The sequence below is a fragment of the Lepidochelys olivacea genome, assembly GCF_965140295.1.
Source record: "Lepidochelys olivacea isolate rLepOli2 genome assembly, chromosome: 3".
NCBI classification, from domain to species: domain Eukaryota; kingdom Metazoa; phylum Chordata; order Testudines; family Cheloniidae; genus Lepidochelys; species Lepidochelys olivacea.
In genome coordinates, this window is record NC_140413.1 from 164,528,987 (window position 1) to 164,549,970 (window position 20,984).

The 20,984-nt window shown below is 40.6% G+C and overlaps 1 protein-coding gene across 16 annotated transcripts in view; it reads left to right on the forward strand.

Annotated features, from left to right (window-relative positions):
• ESRRG (estrogen related receptor gamma) overlaps positions 1 to 20,984 on the forward strand; it is a 542,942-nt gene that overhangs the window by 117,338 nt on the left and 404,620 nt on the right. Inside the window, exon 1 of one of the 16 annotated variants that reach the window (XM_084624436.1) lies at positions 4,501 to 4,519. The exons of the other annotated variants lie outside the window; for them this stretch is intronic. The gene's annotated coding sequence lies outside the window, so the exon portion shown is untranslated. Of the gene's footprint in view, positions 1 to 4,500; positions 4,520 to 20,984 lie in introns of those variants that run through there. 16 annotated transcript variants of the gene reach the window in all.

A 20,984-nucleotide genomic window follows, 5' to 3' on the forward strand; every position in this document is an offset into this window, starting at 1 on the left:
CTTCCACGCCATAGATTAATTATACCACTCAGACAGAATACCTCTCTTCCACAATTTACCAAAAATTTTACCGCGAATCTGTCTTGTGGGATTAACTGAGAGCTCCATATCCACAAATATGAGGATCCCTCAAGTCATCTGTGTCTCCCAATGGGTGGTCAGATTCAGTAGTGAACGCTTCATAAATAGTTCTGTTTGTTTTTTAGGGGTGCCAAGAAACATTGCCTTCAGCATCAAGTTGAGTTTTGATTCTGAACAGGCCAAAGAGAAATTCAGAACTTATGAGCGTATATTTTTAACATTTTTAACAGAATATATGGGAGAAATGAGGCCATGAATAATGGATGTATTATTAATATCCCATGTCAAAGTGTACAGCATCATAACATGAGAGTGACTTTCTTCACGAGCAAATAAAAAGAGAAGTCATTCTAGAGTGGAAAGTCTGAGGGAGAGCAGCACATCACTCTGTGTCACAGGAGTTCTACTCTTACCACTAAATTAAACCCCACTGACTGCTCTCACTTGATGAACCCTTTTGGAAGTTCTTTTTTTAAAGCTAACAGATTGGACTTCTAATTTTAGTTCTGATGGCTTATAATTAGAAATATTTCCAAACTTGTTTACAAACACCTGCACTGGGAGCGTGTGCCTGCAATTTTAGAAGGACTCACTTGTCACCTCTAGCAGGGGGTGAAAGAGCATTTCAGTTCTCTGTGCTTGTACAGTTGCTTGACACTAGAGCAAAAGTTGCTGCTTTAAGAAAAACACACACACTGATGTTTTGAGTGGGATTCTACACGCTGAACTGACATCAAATATTTTTTAAAGGAGCTTTTTACTGCTTTGAGCTCAAAAGGATGGTTGGTCAGTGGCTAGATTTAAAGGACAAAGTCCAATGACTAATTTTAGCAGCTCTATTCTGCACTGGAGAGGAGGATTTTTATGTTTTTCTCTATTTATCCATAATGTAAACATATTACTTCCTTGGATACAGTATTTCAGTAATGGATTCGGAAACAGTTGTAAGAGACCCTACTACAAGAAGCTGAACATTAGAAATGAATAGCTGTAGTTGAGCATGCAAAGCAATGATACCCTAAGATCTTGAGTGGGGCTTCAGTGGCATGTATCTCCTTATGAGGCATTTCTGCACTCGGGTGAATTTCACACTGGGCTCATTGACAACCATTTTGTCTTTCTAAAGAACAAAAATGGTATTTTGCATACTGAGGGCGGTATAAAATAATCAAGAACACAACACTTTAATGTTTATTGAATCACTTACATTGGCATTAGAACTGTGAGCGTAGCATGGCATAGTGTGACAATAATCCTTTGACTCTTCATTCTTGTCCTTATACCCATTACACCTGGATGCTAGCTACTGTATTTAGATTTAATAATGTTGCTGGTGAATTTTCAAAAAAAAAAAAAATGGGGCAGGTTATGTCTCCCCAAGGGCCTTTTATGCTGCGAAAGGGGGCAGAAGGAACTCTCAGAAAATACCCCTAATATGGGGTGGGGCAGTGGCAGCATAAATAGCCCTATTGGCTGCTTTCCGCAGTAGTTATTCCTAGCTGCTGTGCAACCCATTATTAGCTCTGGGGAAGCACCTATCCTGGGAGCCACATTAGCCCTTGAAGGAGCATTGAATCTGGAAGGGGCAAAGGTGCCATAAAGCAACTTTCCTTTCCTCCCACCTCCTGTGCTGTGCCGTATGAGTGGCCCAGATCCTGTGCTGAGCTTATGTGTTTATGTTTAGCACCGCAAAAGCGAGGTGAATGTGGTCAAAGAAGTTACTTCGCCTTTCTGTATCTCTAGATCCATATATGTAAAATGGGGGTGATAATTCTCACCTCCCAGTGGTGCTGTGAGGCTTAATTACTTAGTGTTTCTAAAGCACTTTGAGATCCTGGCCTAGAGGACACTGTAGAAGCCTAAAGTATTATTTTTGTTTATTCTTGCACCCTTACGACATAATGTGCTTGACAACTGTTTTCCAACATGCTTTTAGATGACATAGTTTTAATTAGGCTTCCCTGTCAGCGTTAGACAGGATTTTGTTTTTTTTAAATCATACTAGTCAAAACTGTGCTACAGAGATGACCCTTAGGAAGCATACAGAATAGTTTCTTAACAAGTGAAGATGCAAATCATGTTACAACCATATTAGGCTGTGAACGTGTTTGAAAATAGCTTCAAACATGATTGCAACCCTTAATGTGGTCACGGTCTGAGCTGATAAGAATTAGAAATAACTGACATTCTAGAAATCACTGCTTATGATTCATTGTTGACTGTAGACATTATTGAGGGTTCCTCCGTTCAATGGGAGAAAAGAAACCACCTTCCGAATGGATGATGAACAGAAATCTTGCTTCATGCCAGTGTTATCAGTTTCCCTCTATTTTTGTTTGCTTGTGTCAGCTCTATGCCCACTTTACTAAGTGTTAATATGTAGAAATATTTCCAAAAGGTTAAGGGAGGCTCAGAAAGCAAGAACTATGCAAGTATGGAAAAATCCACCTAGCCAGTATGGTCTCTTTTTTTTTTTTTTCTTTTTTTTTAAACAAACCCAAACATGAAAACTGTAGGAGTTTTTTCAGATTACGAACCTAGAATGATTACAATTAAAATGACTGGCAAGATCTCTTAGATTTGCAAGATAAAGAGGAAAATAGGTGACTGAGAGGCAAGAGTTGCAACGCCATCCCATCAACTTCCCCTTCAGTCTGACCTAGACTCTCATATGAAGGCTCCTCATTTTTGGATGAATGGACTGTGTGCGTTTAAGCGGTAACTTTTCCGGGGACTCACATTCTGCAAGATGAGCAACCTTTCTTATGTTTTCCGAGACAGAGAGTGTGAATCTAGGAAACTATTCATTGAAATGAACAGAGTAGTCTCTAAAAGAAAGAATAAGCGCTTCAGTGTTCTGTTTTGGTTCTGTGCTCAGAATACCTTTTAGTGCCTTTGGTAGATGGGTTCTCTTTCTATGCTTAATAAGGGAAGGATTGCTTTGCCTTAGAATTATGTGTAACTGAGTGCATAAGCTTGATGCATGTTGGACACTTGCATTCATATGCAGCTACACATAGGGAGCTTGGGGGAGGCAATCTGTGGTTGTGTTTTAATATCAAATATGATTGTTGCCAAGGGGAATTCACACAGATTCCCAGTCTGTAAAGTACCAGTATCTAAGCTAGAGCTGCATTCTCAGTGCAAGAACAAAATATCAACATGGTAAAAAACTGGCCTACCTGATGCAGTTCCTCCACTAACCTCTCCCATTTTCCATACCCACTAACCAGTTCAGCCTTTTTTTCAATACTAAAACTGACTCTATTCTTTTTAAAGGGAAGTAAAGAAGAAAGATAACCAGTTTTAATTACTGTAAAGAAGCAAAGATGAAAAGGACTATGACAACCTATTAACTATGAGAGTGACATTGACTACTGGAAATGATCATAATTGTTCACCTTTAATGCTTGACACCTTCACATTGTATATTGGTAAATGCAGTCATTTAAGAAAGTATGTGCATCTCTGAAATAGCTCCATGCTATGGTAAATACTCATTTTCTCTGTTTAATTGCGTGTTAGATACTGGTTGTGCAACCAAGCTGAAGGGATAGTGCACAAGGTTGGGTTGTTCTCAAGCCACATCAGCTCATATGCCTCTGGTTCTCCAGAAATGTAAGGTTGAACTTCCCTCTCTGTGCAAAAAGCCAGGACAAGACCCATGTGCCATTTAAATCCAACTCAAGTCCTATTTGGAGGGCTTAAGTGGTACATCAGATGTGGGCGTGGAGGGGGACCCTTTGTACAGGGCATGAATTTCACCCTTAGTGACTCCAAAACCACTTCTGTACTTAGCTTGGCATAAATGTGTGGCTAGAGCGGCTTATGTCTGAGTAAAGTGTGGGAGTACTTTGGCTCAAGCATATGTACTTTTTAATGAATTGGCCTTGCAATGGTAGCTGAAGCCAAATAAGGTGCTCGAGCCTAGAACACTGGGGAGGAAATTGAATTGACACAACGCACAGTCATAGTTTTTAACTTTATGTAACGTATTTCGCAATATATTAGAAAATTAACTTTGTGACAAGTGGCAAGACCTGTTATGTAAGTAATTCAGCTATAGAGCTGGTTGGTGTTCTTACTTTCATTTGAGCTTCCCTGCAATGTGAGTCTTGAAGGAATGAATGCCTGACTCAGACCCTGCTTGGCTCTCTGGTAAGTCATTTGAATCTGTCTTTCCATATAGTCACTTTCCAAGCTACTGAATAAAAATAAGGAATTTTTTCATGGAGTACTTTAAAAGAGAGCTGTTAATCAATTTTTCTTATTATTTTATGCCCTGTGATTTTTACACCACCCCCACCAGCTGGTTAATCATGCAAAAGCTGAACACTTCATTAGCCAGAACATGTTTGCCCATGGGCATTTCTGTAGTAAATTAGTTCTTTCTATTTATACAGGTAAGTCATGGCCAAAAGACTTTAAGGTGCCAAAGGTAAGGGTTGGAATTAATTCCTTTTCTGAGTCTTCAAGAGAACTCGTTTTTAACTCTGAGCACCAGTGGTTTGAAATTACTTTTGAATTAAAGATGATATGGAGAAAAGATCATTCTCAGGCTGGTCCAAAATATATTGTGTCTTTCTGGATGTCTAATGTGGCCTCTGCTGCATATTCTCCTTTTTAAAAAGAGTGTGTGTGTGTGTGTGTGTGAGGCAGGGGGCATATTGACCACTGTTAGAGCACTTCCCCCCCGCTCTCCCATACTAGGTGCCTTTTAAACCATTAATTGAAAAGATGTGGTTTATAGATGCTTTGTTCTCTCGAATCAAGTGATACCGTCTGAAAGCATACAATAGCCCAACAATGAATTTAGCTTTCAGTCAAAGGCTGATACAGTCTTGTCTGTATATCACCATTTCCTGGAATCAATGTCATTTTATGTCCACCTAGAATAGAAAGTCAAGATGGTAGTTGCCTTAATTTAACTGATCACATTCATTAAGGAGCCAGTCATGAATTCCTGACATTACCACAGCTCCCATTGATTTCAGTAGCTCCTTTGGATGGATAAGGTGTGCAGGATCTAGCCCAAAGCCTCTAAAAAGTTGCCATTTTTGTGACTAGTGAATAAACACTAAAATTCCTGCTAAGTTTAGGCTGTGGCTCATATCGGCTTCCTTTCCTAAATGACTATAAGAGCATCCCAGAAATATAAATAAGTAAATAAATAAATTAAATTTTGTTGCCATATCTCTTTGGCTTGCTTTGCGGTATTTTACTAAATTTTTGCAAATGAATATGGTGCTTGGTACGCAGAAGGTGAAAATTACATTGTTATGGGGACGCCATTAACTCCTAGCTGATGGGGAGCCATTTGTAAAAATTCTGGGGTTGGGTGACGTTTCAGTCAAGTTTGTTTTACTGCATATTTACTAATTAAAGATCAGACTGTGCTACTCTTACTCACACTGAGTAGTGCTTTATCATGCAAATAGTGTGGCCTCATGGGTAGAGTGCCTGACTGGGACTTAGGAGGACCTGGCTTTTATTCCCAGCTCTGCCCCTGGCCTGCTGTTTGAGTTTGGGCATGTTACTTCCCTTCTTTGTGTTTTCAGTTTCCCTTTCTGTAAAATGGGGGTAGTAATACTGACCTCCTCCGTAAAGTGCTTTGAGATCTGCTGATGAAAAGTGTTATATAAGAACTAGGTGGTGGCGGCAGCGTTATTACTTGAGGAATAAGGTACCCCTCAATATCAGTAACAACAGCACAATCTTGGCTTTACAGATTTCTAAAATAGAATTTAAGTATCAGTGACTGCCACAAAAGTACCTGGGCACTTTACATCAGTAGCTCTCAACCTTTCCATACTACTGTACCCCTTTCAAGAGTCTCATTTGTCTTGCGTACCCGCAAGTTTTACCACACTTAAAAATACTTGCTTCCAAAATCAGATCTAAAAATACAAAAGTGTCACAGCCCGCTATTAGTGAAACGTTGCTTACTTTCTCATTTTAACATATAATTATACAATAAATCAATTGGAATATAAATATTGTACTTACATTTTAAGTGTTTAGTATATAGAGCAGTATAAACAAGTCATTGTCTGTATGAAATTTTAGTTTGTACTGACTTCACTAATGCTTCTTAGGTAGCCTGTTGTAAAACTAGGCAAATTTCTAGATGAGTTGAGTACCTCCTTGAAGATCTCTGTGTACCCCCAGTTGAGAACCAATGCTTTACATCAATAAAGAAATCTTTTTAAAAACTGTATAGCGGAACTCCCTGCTTACTAAGAAAAACCCCATTCCCTGTTGTGACTAATGGTCAGTCCAATGGCTGGCCAAACAAACAGGTCTTACATTGTGCCTGGAAGCTTGGCAGACTTGGTCTGTGGCGGAACATCACAGGGAGCAGGTTCCAGACAGCTGTGTCCTCCACTAAGAACACCTTGCCACTGCCCATGGAGAGATTAACTCCTTGAGTGTGACCCAGTGGACTGCTGGACCTTGGCTGAGAGAAATTCGCTCAGATGACTGGTCCCGGTTAATAAGGGGCTTAACCAGTTGTAACCAACCCACTGAGCTGCTTCTGATGTCACGCAGGCAGGCAGTATCAAATGCGCTGCCAGAGTTTGAATTTTGCAGTGTAGCTGTAAAGGCCCTTATACTGAAAAGGGTGAAAAAGGTGTCTTTCTCCAAGAAATTTTATTGATTTGTTAATCTCAATTTGGGCAGCCTGGTGAATCCTCTAGCTATAAACCTGCTCTCAATAAGATATTTTGTGTGTGTGTGTGTGTTTGTGCTAATTTCAGTGGTTCCTATGCATTAATCCTGCAGCCTATGAGTAAGAACTGCAGGATTTGTTCTCAAGGAGTTTTTAAAGATGGATATTGGCTACCACCAAGAAGTGAAATCACTTACTTCACCTCCCTCTTAATATTGCACAACATTTTGGGTGTTACGAGATTGGAATTTTTCCAATTTTTAAACGTTATATTTATTTGGTTATACAATGCTGCATCTTATTTTCCTTTTTATGCATGTTTATATCTTTGGGGCAAGAACTATGTCTTCTGTATGTGTCTTCGCAGTGCCTTGCACAGTGGGCCCGGGTCTTGATTTGGGGATTCTGGACACTGCTGTATTATTTATATTAAATAAAAATAATATATCTTGATGTCCTCAAATCCACTTGAACTCAAGATAAGCTTAAAAATCCAGGGTCTGATTCAGGAGAATTCAGTCCCATCTGGTTCGTGGGTAGCAGGTGTGTGTGAGTGTGTACACGTGTGGTGGGTTGACTTTTGTTTTTCTTTACATGTAAAGCTTTAATTCTGGTTTAATGCTGTGGTTTCAGGCTCTCTGGTTGCAGTTTAAGTTCCTCTTTAAGGGCCAAAATCTATGGTTTGTCTCCATATCTAGACAAAATAGTTGTGTTGGCAAATGGCAGGCGCCATTAAGTGTACACCATTATGAAGAAATAAAGGTTCTAGGCCATAAGATTTGACTTGATTTCTAATTATACCCAGTCCTCTCTCTATATGGGTATATGATTCTGAGACTTGAAGAATGTGTATGTTACAGAGATCAGGGATATAAAAAAAGACAGGAAGATGTTTCATGTGGACTTTGGTGTGCAGATCTATTGTAATACCTATTGTGTTATTGCACAGCAGTGAGAATTTCTTCTATTTATTTTTATACTATGGGCAGAAGATTTGTAACTTCATCTCCATTGTCAGCAGGTGGTAAAAGAATAGTCACTACTATTTTTTTTTTTTTTATCATTCTGATTTCGTACAAGGAAGGAATTCTTTGTCATTTTAAACAGCACCTTAGAAAAGTATGGTAAGTAAATCTAATAAACACAGCAAGAAGCATGGCCACATTAACCCACCAGCTCCCTGTTCATTTCTTGTATTTAGTATAACCTTCATAAATTTGTCCTAGCCATCAATATGGACCCTTTTACTTTTTTCTTTTTTTTTCTTTCTTTTTCTCCTCCATCTGCTCAAATTACACTAGCCTCCTAGTCTGCTTCTTCCTGTCTGCTTCTTCCTATAATCTGTATGTTTAGGAAGTTTAAGAACTTCCTCCACAACTTCTAGCACTGGGGGGGAACAACTTTCCTGTGTGATTCCAGTGATTCCATCTCTTTTAAAAAGATTTCCACTTTAATTTTTCTGTTTGTCTTTGCCGCTGTATAATTATCATTTTGTAAAGTGGTGTGTGTGCGTGTGGTGGGGAGGGGAGTAGAGTGTGTATGGAAGATGTTGCACAAAATAAAAGGTAATAAAAAACCCACATGCTTTCCATATCCTAAATGTCACATTGTACTGTACCTCATGCAGTTTTCCTGGAGAACTGGGGTATGTTTGTAAGGAAGAGTGGATGAGGGGCTGCACTATAAGGGGAAGTCTGTCTGTTTGGCAGAGTGAGCGATAAAGTGTTTATCTAGACATCTCCTTAAAGACTCCTCCTTTTATTTGTTTGCCTCACAAAGGTAAATGTGGGAGGGCATCCCCTTTGACAGAGTAAATTTTTTCCAGCAATAGGACTTTGCATGAAAACATTTTTTATTAAGCAAGTCATCCATACTGCACTGTAGGCTGTTTGAGAATAACCGTATGTTACAGACTGCAAAGTTAATGCAGTTAATATTCAACTGAACTTTTGGGGGGTTGCTAATCCCTTAGGCGGGCTTAGCAGAAAGGGCAAACATATTTATAGCACTTTGAATCAGACTGCAGTGAGTGAACAACAGTATGTGTTATACCATGCAAATGTTATACAATTTCAGCAAAGCTCAATGCAAAGTAAGCTGTTGACCGTACTTAAACTGCTGAGGTATCCCTTCCCTAACAGCCCCATTTTAACCAAACTTTGTCTATCGAAAAGGTATTGACTTTCTTCTTATGGCAATAAATCTGTTTGGAACTTGCAGATATTAGCTCCTAATTGAACAGCCCATAACTGTATCTTAAAATTCTGTCATTTATATTGTTCCCTAATAGGATTTCATTGGACTTTGTCAAATATCTGAGTATGACTTAGTGCATGCAAAGATGTAAATGTTCTATTTTATATTGTCTCTGCTGTGTCTTATTGGCTATGTGGGAGTAGGAGGGCCATCCTCCAACTATAGTACAGGCGCCTGGGTGGGAGGTTAGTAGTGGGTAGAGTTTGCTGGAGGTCAGTGCTCTGTACCCTGGGCCAAATGAGGTAAGAGTTAAATTGTGAGTGGCAGGAAGTTCTCTCTCTCAGTAGAGCAGTTGAAGGAGGTCAGACATGGAAGGGACAAAAAGAAGGACACTTCTGATGGGCCATGTCTATTCACATTTACATCCGTGGCAAAACTCTCCTTGACTTCAGTGATGTAGAGTCAAGGCCTAAATCCCTAAGCATTGCTGACCCAGTGGGAGTCCCAGCAACAAGGGTCCTGCTCCGGCATTTTACATTTGGAACTCAAATAGGCTCTGCTAAATAAGAGACACGCGACCTACAAGTCAGCAACAAATTCCTGCTGTATTTATGTTGCTACAGACAGACAGACTTAAGATGGCTGCTGCTGACACATCCTTGATTTTTAAGGTGGACTTTTCAGCTACGCAGAATACCAATTTTAAACAAAGTGGCTACCCCAGTACTCTGTTCTGTTGATTATGCTTTACAAATATTTTACCGTGTGCCTATACCTTCCATTTACTGTGGACATTATTTATCAGAATAAAATTAGACACCTACACCCTGATTCAACAAGGTACTTAAAGTCAATGGGACCGCTCATAGAGTTGAATATAGGAATCTGCTTCAGTGCCTTGCAGAGTTACAAGGGCACTAAATAGGACTGCTCATGCAGAGGCTATCAGAAAACAAGTTGCTTCAAGAAGACATACATTTTAGAACTGTTCTGGGAAAATGGAGATGGAATTTTTGTGTGTTGAAATTTCAATAATCTAAAAAATTATTATTGACTCAGCTCACATGCAGATATGTTAATTTTTTGTGTGTGAAATATAAACAAAACAATTATACTAGATTTTCAAAGGTACATTACGTATTTTAAAAAATATTAATACAATTATTCTAATGTCTCTTTTACGGATTATATTGTTTTAATATACATTTTTAAAAAGCAATTTCTTAACCAGTTGTTGTCAAAACATGACTTTAAACTTAAGTTTTATTGCTACTTATCCTTATGCCTTAAATTATCCAGGATATCCTATGAAAGTGTATTTGTGATCCACTAGATCTTTGCTGAACATCCTGCAGCTATCTTGAAGCTTAAAAAGAAACAGGGCCACCTGCAGCTGTGTCAGGCAAATGGGGAGTTTACGCACCAATTACATTTGTTTGACGTAAAGGTTATTATTTTGTTTTACTTCACAGACTCTGCTGTGGTGCTACATATAAGGCTAATGTAAGTTTATTAATTGTTACAGTGGCACTCTCAGGCCCCAGTCCGTACTGGTGCACCATTTTGCTAGATGCTGTACAAACACCTGTATAGACATGGTCTGGTTCTTACCTTGAAGTGGTTATAATTTAATTACACTCACTTAGTCCATCTTGTGTTTAAAAAACAATTGCAGGGGAGGTGTTGAGGACAAGGGTAAGAGATCACATAGCTGGACAGGGTAGTTATATGTATTATCTGGTGGTTTCTAATGGTGTTGCCGTCTTTTATTGGCTCCATTCATTTTGCATCCTCCACAAAAAGAGGACCTTAGGTTGATTGACTGTTGTTTTTATATTATTATGTAAATAGGAACATAGGAATTGCCAGACTGGATCAAATCTAAAGTCCATCTAGTCCAGTATGCTCCCTACAACAGTGGTCTGCACATGATGCTTCAGAGGAAGCAGTAAGAACCCCACAATAATCAGATGTGGGGTAATCTGCTCCCTACCTTAGGTTGCATCCTAATTTTTCATTATTGGTGTAAACCCTGAAGCATGAGGTTTAAACTTTTGTGTTTGTTCCCCCAACCTCTTCATATAGACCAGAGGTGGGCAAACTATGGCCCGCGGGCCACATCTGGCCCCTCCCCCGCAGCCTCAGCTTGCCATGCCGCCAGCGCTCTGAGCGGCTGGGCTGCAAGCTCCTGCCAGGCAGTGTGGCTGCCAGAGCTGGCAGATGTAGTGTATTAAATTGCTCCCCCATAGGAATGTGCTACCCACGGAGCACTGTAAGTAGCATATTCCTTATGGGGAGCAATTTAATACACTACACCTATGTAGGGAAGGTTGTGCCTCCCCAAGCAGCCTGGCCGCGCCCCCTATCCACCCTCTCCCACTTCCCGCCCCTGACTGCCCCGACCCAGCCCCCTGACAGGCCCCCTGCCCAGACTCCCATGCCTATCCAACTGTCCCCTAACTGCTCCCAAGGACTTCTGCCGCTTATCCAACCCCCCTGCTCCCCGCCCCCTTACCATGATGCTCAGAGCACCAGGACTGGGAGCCATAAGTAGTACACCATAAGTAACACATTCCTACAGGAAGCAATTTAATACACCACACCGGCCCTCCATACAGTTTCGGAACCCGAATTTGGCCCTCAGGCCAAAAAGTTTGCTCATCCCTGATATAGATTGTCCCACAACTACTCCTCTACTTATCATTCCTTGTTTAAAATATATAGTATCCCTACAATTCCCTCAGATGATGGGACTGCTTTCCCTGACTAAGCCCTGTGGCCCCTCTTTGGAGTGCCTCCTTTGCAGGGAGTTGAAAGGCTATTGAGATTCTTTCACTTTCTCTCTCTTACTGACCAGGAAACAGGGATAGCTCCCTACATGCGTGAGGAGCAAAAGGCAGGAATCCATTAATTATGGCCCGTGTACGCTGATGTCACTGTGCACCAGGTCTGTGTTGGCACTGGTGGACCACTCCAGTATTTTTACTGCCCAATTTGCAGTAAAACACAATAAGAAATAACCATCAATAAAGCTGCGAAACTTGGTATTAATTTTCTTTGTTAGCTGTGTTCATATGAGCAGCTTGCCATTTGCATATGTGAATCTTGTCATAACCATTTCAGGAAGTGATTTGTTAATAATCAAGTTCTCAGAGCAGCTCTAAATCAGTAATTGATGCAGGTCTGGATAAAGCAAACTGTCCGCCTGCCTATTTTGTGGAGCGTTTTTGGCAAATTTCAAGCCTGCATGAAAACTAGCCATCAGAATAAAATTTAGGACAGCTGGGATGCTTTGCTTTGAAGACTTTTGGCTCCACAGTTCAAATAATCACAATAGCAGCTCAATTTAGCCTTTGGCTGGATAGGTTTGGCAGGGCACAATGAAAAATAATTATTTCATGGCCTGCTTATTTGTCCCTTAACAAATAAACTCTCTGACCTATGCAGTCTTATGTAAAGATGTTGCTGTATGTAGGGCTGTAGAACACTGTAATATCCCCATTAGAAAACTGTTTTATTTCACCCTCATGTCACAATATTTTTTAGAAGTCTGTTTGGGAACCAAATAAAAGGGGCTGATGGTGTCGGAAGTTGAACTCCAGCCAGCCAAGCACGGAATCTAAAAGGCCATCAACCAGTGTCTTCCTTCTGAAAACATGTACATTAGTATGCAGCATTGTCACTCCTGTAATCATAAGAACAATAATGATATAAACAAGTCCATCCCTTTACAGCCTTACCTCTCAGGATGGGGAAGTGCCGTTCTTAAAAGCATTTGGATTTTGGCCTAAATGTATGCTGCTTAACTAACCATGTTTAAACTTTCTGTTTTGTCTCTATCTTATGACTTCCTTGTTCTCCTCTTCAGTTTAAATGACATCTTAAAATGTGTGACAGAGGAAGAATAAAAGCTGAGCAAAGTGCTTTGTAAGGGAGGAGATATATATATCCTACAGTCTAGAATCCTACAACCCATTTTCCCCCTTCCCTGGATTTCTGTATTTGCAGTTTTCTTTGAACTGAAATGCAGCCAATCCATGGAACTGTATTTCTATTTCCCACTCTGCAGGGAAAAAAACCCCCCAAAACACATACACAGAAGCATTCAGAGTGATGTGGTTTCCTCTACCCCGTCATTTGTTTCTGTAATAGTGAAAGGAAGCCTTTTTTCCCCTACTGATCCAAAAGATCTGTCTAGAATGTCTGCTGCGCGCACTCACACGCACAAACAAAAATCAAACTCTCCTTATGATCGTCATGATCTGTTTTTAATGAGTGGCACTTCTTCTCAAAGTGTCATTTAACAAAAATCAGCAGTCATGTCATGCATCGGGATGAATTTCTAAATGTAAATGAGATTCTCTCAGTAATTTATTTACATTTGTTTTCAGCACAACAAATGAGACATCACGTAGCTTCATAATTTCCCATGACCGAGTCACCAGCATGCGGTGTGTAATTTACCATGATTTAAGATGCTTATCTGTAGGTTCTTGAAACAGTACCTGGTGGGCTTTTTTGTTTTTTTTTTAATAATACTTTCTCCAGCCTTGTAACCACCTCTGTGCCCCCTTCTGTTGTTTTCAGCTGAAACAAAAAATATAAATCTGTTTTTTCTTCTTGCTATCAAATCTTTTGGAAAATAGAGCTGAGGGAGCAATTTTTTTTTGGTTCATGTATTTCCCCACCCTCCTTAATTATAATAAATTAATAATAAAATCTTTAGTAGCCATAGTGGACACTGCAATGGATTAGAGACCCATTATAAAAGAGGGATATGCCATGATCATCAACATGTCTTGACTGACAAATGACTGCCCAGTCATGTGGTATGAGTGGAAGGGTCCTGCTGTTTGTGGTACTTCCCTTATTAATAAAAATACCAGGATTCTTAGGCCTGTTCTCAGCTCTATATTGACTTTCTGTGTGTCTTTTGACCTGTTTATGACTTACTTGATACTCGGGTAGAGAATGGATAGAAGTCTACAATTTCAGGTATTGTGGGCACAATCTCATACCTCAAAACTCATTTAATTTGTGTCCGCAATTGAATCCACTTCGATGTCTAATTCCCCGCTTGGCCATATGAGGCAGTTAGATGTTAGCACAAAAGTGTGCATGCAGTTTTGTGCCATTAATTTTGGAGGCTACATTAAGGCATGGTTAAAAAGATCAGGGATATAGTATTTATTTTTGATATTGTGCTTACAAATTAATACAGGAGAACTGTGCGGCTTAGATGACCCTTACTATAAAAGTAAAGTATTCATCCAAAACCCCACTTCATACAATTGTCGTCTTACAGTGTTCTGGGTCATCACTGTATTAAAAAAAAATTATAATTTTATACAGCACGTCCAGATGTATATGTTTATATGGAGATCGGCAGTGTAAACCGAATCTGAGTAACAATTCTCTCTTTGAGAGGCAGTATGGAATTTCTTCTAGTTCATTCATAACATCAGAATTGTGTAAGCAAGGTCTAAAAAGAATAAATATTTTTGGTTAGTTTGTAAATGTGCACTACAGATAATATGGTCTGGCTCAAATTCTGAGTGATCCACTCTGGTTGTCTAGGCAGTTCATTAGTATTACTTACCACTAAATTATGCTGAGGGCCAGTTTCTGACCAAATTATTTACAGAACTGCCTTTAAATTACAAAAACCTTCAAGATGGACAATGCTGTGAGCAAATCTGTGATTTCTTCAGGGTTCCTTTACCGTATATATTTGAGCAAGAGCTTAAAGGGGCTACATGAATCTTATTCTGGAAGGGAATGGTGGGGGGGAAAGTGGGGGAAACAGCCCACTATTTATAAGTGTCAGGCTTTCTACCTGAAACAAAAAGAAACAGACGTGTTGAAATTGCTGAGGTTTGTGACTAGACTTCTAGGGATTGTGTGTTGTCAAATAGTAAATAAATAATAATAGAGTATTACATCCCCTTTCTACAAAGACTAGCTCTTTAGGTCAAACTGAAGAGACACGTGATTTTAGCTCTGAAGACCCCGGGTTCCAATACTCATTATGCCAAGATGGTTGCCATCACACAAACACTGTGACTTAAGTTTCTAAAACAACAACAAGTTCCAAATTGTATATCATGCAAGTGCTTCATCCCCCAACTTCTAATCTATATCTCACTTATTGCTAGAGTCAACAGTCTATTAGTAACAAAGAACAAAACCTTTCATCATCTATCGATTTGCAGTCTTTAGAAAATGCCAATAGGCTATTTTTTGTCCAATTTCTCAATAAATAGGAATATTTATTGGTTTTTCAGTTTTACTGTATTGCATGAGAATATATTTTACTGTGTATTATGGGTAATGCAGCATCAGGATACATTTTTTTCATTCTGCTAGCAAATTCTGAAACTGCATAGCTCAATTGAGAGGTGTAAATATATTTGTCATCATAGTGCAGTTCAGATTAAAATCCAACCAATAATCAGGCTTGAGTTAACTCTTCTGTTTGTTCTGTTCTGATATTCTGACTATAGTCAAATGAATGAGAATTACCATTTGGAAGGAATTACAGTAAAACTTTACTAAAGGGGAACATCTACTTTGATCCCCATATAGGAGAGAAAAAGGATTTTCTTGTGGCTAACTGATGGTTAGGAGATCTGACTTCTGGTGATGGCTCCGTCACAAACTTTTTGTGTGGCCTTGGGCAAGTTTGTAGCCTCTCTGTGACATACTGTGCTTCAACCTAGATGGAGTAATTTTTTACTTGAAGTAACACATGTTCTTTCTCAGCTGCCCATCTTTAGCTCTCTCTTTTGAGCATGGGTAAACAAATCATAGTGAGTTTGAGCTATGGCAGATCTTAGGATCCGAAGCCCTGAGTTGCCTGCATCTCCAGTTCTGCTGCAAAAGGGGAGAATCACATGAAGGATTTTCTCCTCCCCCACACTCACTACTGGAGGAGATACCAAGATGAACAGTTGCCTCTCACTCCAGTCTGACTACCAGAAGTGGGAATCTGGTGAGATTTTTCTCCCCTGGTGGTTCCACTGCTGGAAATGAAATGCAGGCACAGAGTTACCATCTCATGAAATTCAGCCCTACTGCCAAAGGCAGTTCAGCCCCACTCCTTCTATCCTGTTGTCAGAGAAGATGAGGTGAAAATCTCACTGCTGAGATGGGATGTCAGGAATAGAATTCTTATTCTTCCATTACCACTGCTGGAAGTGGCGATCTTCGAACATGATACAGTTCTGTGGTGACCTAGAATCCTATTTTCGACGTCTCAGACTCAAGGAATATTTCCTCTGAACAACAATCTAACCCACAGAGACCTTCCTACCAAGACTACAAAAAGAAGGATTCTGAGTGGACTCCTCCTGAAGATCGAAACAAGAGACTAGACTTCTACATAGAGTGCTTCCGCCAATGTGCACGGGCTGAAATTGTGGAAAAGCAGCATCACTTGCCCCATAACCTCAGCCGTGCAGAACACAATGCCATCCACAGCCTCAGAAACAACTCTGACATCATAATCAAAAAGGCTGATAAAGGAGGTGCTGTCGTCATCATGAATAGGTCTGAATATGAACAAGAGGCTGCTAGGCAGCTCTCCAACACCACTTTCTACAAGCCATTACCCTCTGATCCCACTGAGAATTACCAAAAGAAACTACAGCATTTGCTCAAGAAACTCCCTGAAAAAGCACAAGAACAAATCCGCACACACACACCCCTGGAACCCTGACCAGGGGTATTTTATCTGCTACCGAAGATCGTTAACCCTGGAAATCCTGGACCCCCCCTCATCTCAGGCATTGGCACCCTGACAGCAGGATTGTCTGGCTATGTAGACTCCCTCCTCAGGCCCTATGCTACCAGCACTCCCAGCTATCTTCGAGACACCACTGACTTCCTGAGGAAACTACAATCCAGTGGTGATCTTCCTGAAAACACCATCCTAGCCACTATGGATGTAGAAGCCCTCTACACCAACATTCCACACAAAGATGGACTACAAGCCATCAGGAACAGTATCCCCGATAATGTCACGGCAAACCTGGTGGCTGAACTTTGTGACCTTGTCCTTACCCATAGCTGTTTCACATTTGGGATAATGTATACCTTCAAATCAGCAGCACTGCTATGGGTACCCGCATGGCCCCACAGTATGCCAACATTGTTATGGCTGACTTAGAACAACGCTTCCTCAGCTCTCGTCCCCTAATGCCCCTACTCTACTTGTGCTACATTGATGACATCTTCATCATCTGGACCCATGGAAAAGAAGCCCTGGAGGAATTCCACCATGGTTTCAACAATTTCCATCCCACCATCAACCTCAGCCTGGACCAGTTCACACAAGAGATCCACTTCCTGGACACTATGGTGCTAATAAGTGATGGTCACATAAACACCACCCTATACTGGAAACCTACTGACCGCTATGCCTACCTGCATGCCTCCCGCTTTCATCCAGACCACACCATACGATCCATCGTCTACAGCCAAGCTCTGCGATACAACCGCATTTGCTCCAACCCCTCAGACAGAGACAAACACCTACAAGATCTCTATCAAGCATTCTTACAACTACAATACCCACCTGTGGAAGTGAAGAAACAGATTGACAGAGCCAGAAGAGTACCCAGAAGTCACCTACTACAGGAGAGGCCCAACAAAGAAAATAACGGAACGCCACTAACCATCACCTTCAGCCCCCAACTAAAACCTCTCCAACACATCATCAAGGGTCTACAACCTATCCTGAAGGATGACCCATCACTGTCCCAGATCTTGGGAGACAGGCCAGTCGTTGTTTACAGACAGCCCCCTAACCTGAAGCAAATACTCACCAGCAACCACACACCACCCAACAGAACCACTAACCCAGGAACCTATCCTTGCAACAAAGCCCTTTGCCAACTGTGCCCACATATCTATTCAGGACACCATCATAGGGCCTAATCACATCAGCCACACTATCAGAGTCTTGTTCACCTGCACATCTACCAATGTGATATATGCAATCATGTGCCAGCAATGCCCCTCTGCCATGTACATTGGTCAAACTGGGCAGTCTCTAAGTAAAAGAATAAATGGACACAAATCAGACATCAAGAATTATAACATTCAAAAACCAGTCGGAGAACACTTCAGTCTCTCTGGTCACTCAATTACAGACCTAAAAGTGGCAATTCTTCAACAAAAAAAACTTCAAAAACAGACTCCAACGAGAGACTGCTGAATTGGAATTAATTTGCAAACTGGATACAATTAACTTAGGCTTGAATAAAGACTGGGAGTGGATGGGTCATTACACAAAGTAAAACTATTTCCCCATGTTTATTGCCCCCCCCCAACTGTTCCTCAGACATTCTTGTCAACTGCTGGAAATGGCCCACCTTGATTATCACTACAAAATCTCCCCCCCCCCCCGTGCTCCTGCTGGTAATAGCTCACTTACTTGATCACTCTGGTTACAGTGTGTATGGTAACACCCATTGTTTCATGTTCTCTGTGTATATAAATCTCCCCACTGTATTTTCCACTGAATGCATCCGATGAAGTGAGCTGTAGCTCACAAAAGCTTATGCTCAAATAAATTTGTTAGTCTCTAAGGTGCCACAAGTACTCCTTTTCTTTTTGCGGATACAGACTAACCCGGCTGCTACTCTGAGATCTGGGAGAGGGTTACCTCCCGCTACCATCCTGCTGCAAAGGTAGGCAGAACTCTCTCTCCTTTTGCTTCTCACCAGCAAGAACCATTCTGGAAAACCCCTGAACTGGAAGTCTTCCCTGGGCCCTGAAAAGCTTAGGACCAGGTGCTGTCCCTTGTACTGTATGGGTACAGGATTAGCTCTGGTCTGAGTGGGTTTCATGGAGCATATATTGAAGGATGGGGAGAATGAATAATTTTGTGCATAAAGCAGCATTTTCTGGGTATAGGGCTGGATTCTGGGAAATTCCCTCCTACAAGTTGCTGAGGACCCTTAAAAGCACTGACCTCATTGGGAGCTCAGCACTTCATAGGATCAGGCCCATAAAGAGTAAATAGATGTTTATAAACAGCTTTGCTCATCACTCTTTGGGCACAAAGATAAAGTGGAACATACAAACCTGAAAGGCAGAGCCAAGACTGAAGTTCTCGAAGTTTGTGGATTTTTATTTTTTTTTAGTTTTTCATTTAACTTTTCCAGGAGCCCTAATTTAATTCGTCCCCAGTTGTTTTAAAGCTGATGCAATGCCAGACAACAACAGCATTCTTTTACAGCAGGAGTCTAGATGACAGCACCCAGCAAATGCAAAATTTGACATTCATATAAAAGTGAGCTGAGCAAGACCAATAGAAGGGAGCCAAGGATTGACTGCAGCAAGAAGAATGAAAAGTGCTATAAGGAATCAACAGCTGCACTATTTATTGAAATACCATAGCTGAACTTTAAGGTGGCAGCAATATAGGGTTATGCAGAGTAGCACAGAGAGAGATGGCTAATATAAAGGAACATATGATTGGATGAAGGCTTGTTGCAAACTAGGTTTAGAAGGGGGTTGCCCTTCATTATTTGAGCATATTATACAGTAGGGTTTATTTCACTGTGCTGTTTGGAAAGGTTCTGTTTTCAGGACAGCTGTTTGCTGTGCCTGGTAATGAATTTCTGAAGAGTGTGGGCCTGAATGTATATTGTGGAGATGCTTGTGGCTGATTAGTAGTTGTGTGGGTGAATATGAAGTTTAGTTCTGTTCTATGCAGTATTGCTCTCAGTGAGGCTTCCTAAAGTGCTATGTTCCAGTAATAATAATTAATTTTGAAGCTAATTGAACTCCTAAGGGTCAGATTCACCTCCCCAACAAAGACCATTCAGGGCAACATGTCACATCGTATTGTTTCTTTCCCCTGACTGGATAAGTTTTATAAGCTACCTCCCCTTCTACCCAAGCTAAATTTCCTTTAATCATGAATAAAGCTTTATTTTGTGATTAAATAAATCTAATTTGCAGGTTTAAAATTTGCTTTCCAGGAATATGTGTATGAACAAAATCTCTTGAATGTTTGCAAAATGTAATGGAAGAGAAATTATCTGGAGAATTCTCTCACTATCCACTCAACACCTCAAATGCTCACGAGCAGCCACATATTCACATGGCGATGATGTAGCCATGATGGCAGACAGAATGGACTTGCATCTTGAATGGTCCATTGCAAGTCATCTTCCTTCAGCAAGAGTCAGTATGGGAGGGTTAAGGCTTCATAAATCCTCAAAAGCTGAGAGGGACATTAGAGATCCTATAGCAATTTTTGTAAGGATAAGTGGTCTTCCCTGGTGCCTGTATTTCAGTTTTCTTCTCCTCACATTGTTGTGAGCCAGTTGTGCTCCGTTCCAGAGGGCGCTGAATTTCTGTGCCAAAGTGATTCCTTTTTCTGTATAATTTCATTTGGGATGGACAACACTGCTTACATTTAAGATGCAATTATTATAAAAAAAGAATCACAATGAGAATATTTTTTTTTTTAAACTTCAGAGCATTATAGGGTACATGTTTCTGTTTTAAAATACAATAGAGAATCTGCCATGAAGGCACTCTGTCCTGTCCAAGTGTTTACACATGCTCACTGCCATAGTATCTGAATGTCTGTCTTGATGATGGCCTCACGTGGCGGAAAATAACCCTAATCATTTCTGTATCAAGGGGCTCTAGGGGGATAACACAGACCAAAGAGTGTGAATCCCTTTCGGAGAGACACTGCTGGGAAGTAAAATCTCTCCCCATTCTTCTGTGTATGAATAGTGCCCTCCCATAGGTTGAATAGCACCTAGGGCCCAAGGGGCACCACTGCCTCAGAAAAATGTAATTTATCCTTCTTTGTGCTAGCTTTCATGAATCTGTTGCTCTAAATTCACTCCTGGTGTAACTACACTGAAGTCCTTGGAGCTACACCAGAGATTAGACTGGCTCTTGCACTACAAACACCCATTGCCTCAGACAAAAAAATCATCACATAGTACTGAGTAGAGCTGCTGGATTGATGGTTTATTACAACAATCTGTAACCCACAAACCAACCC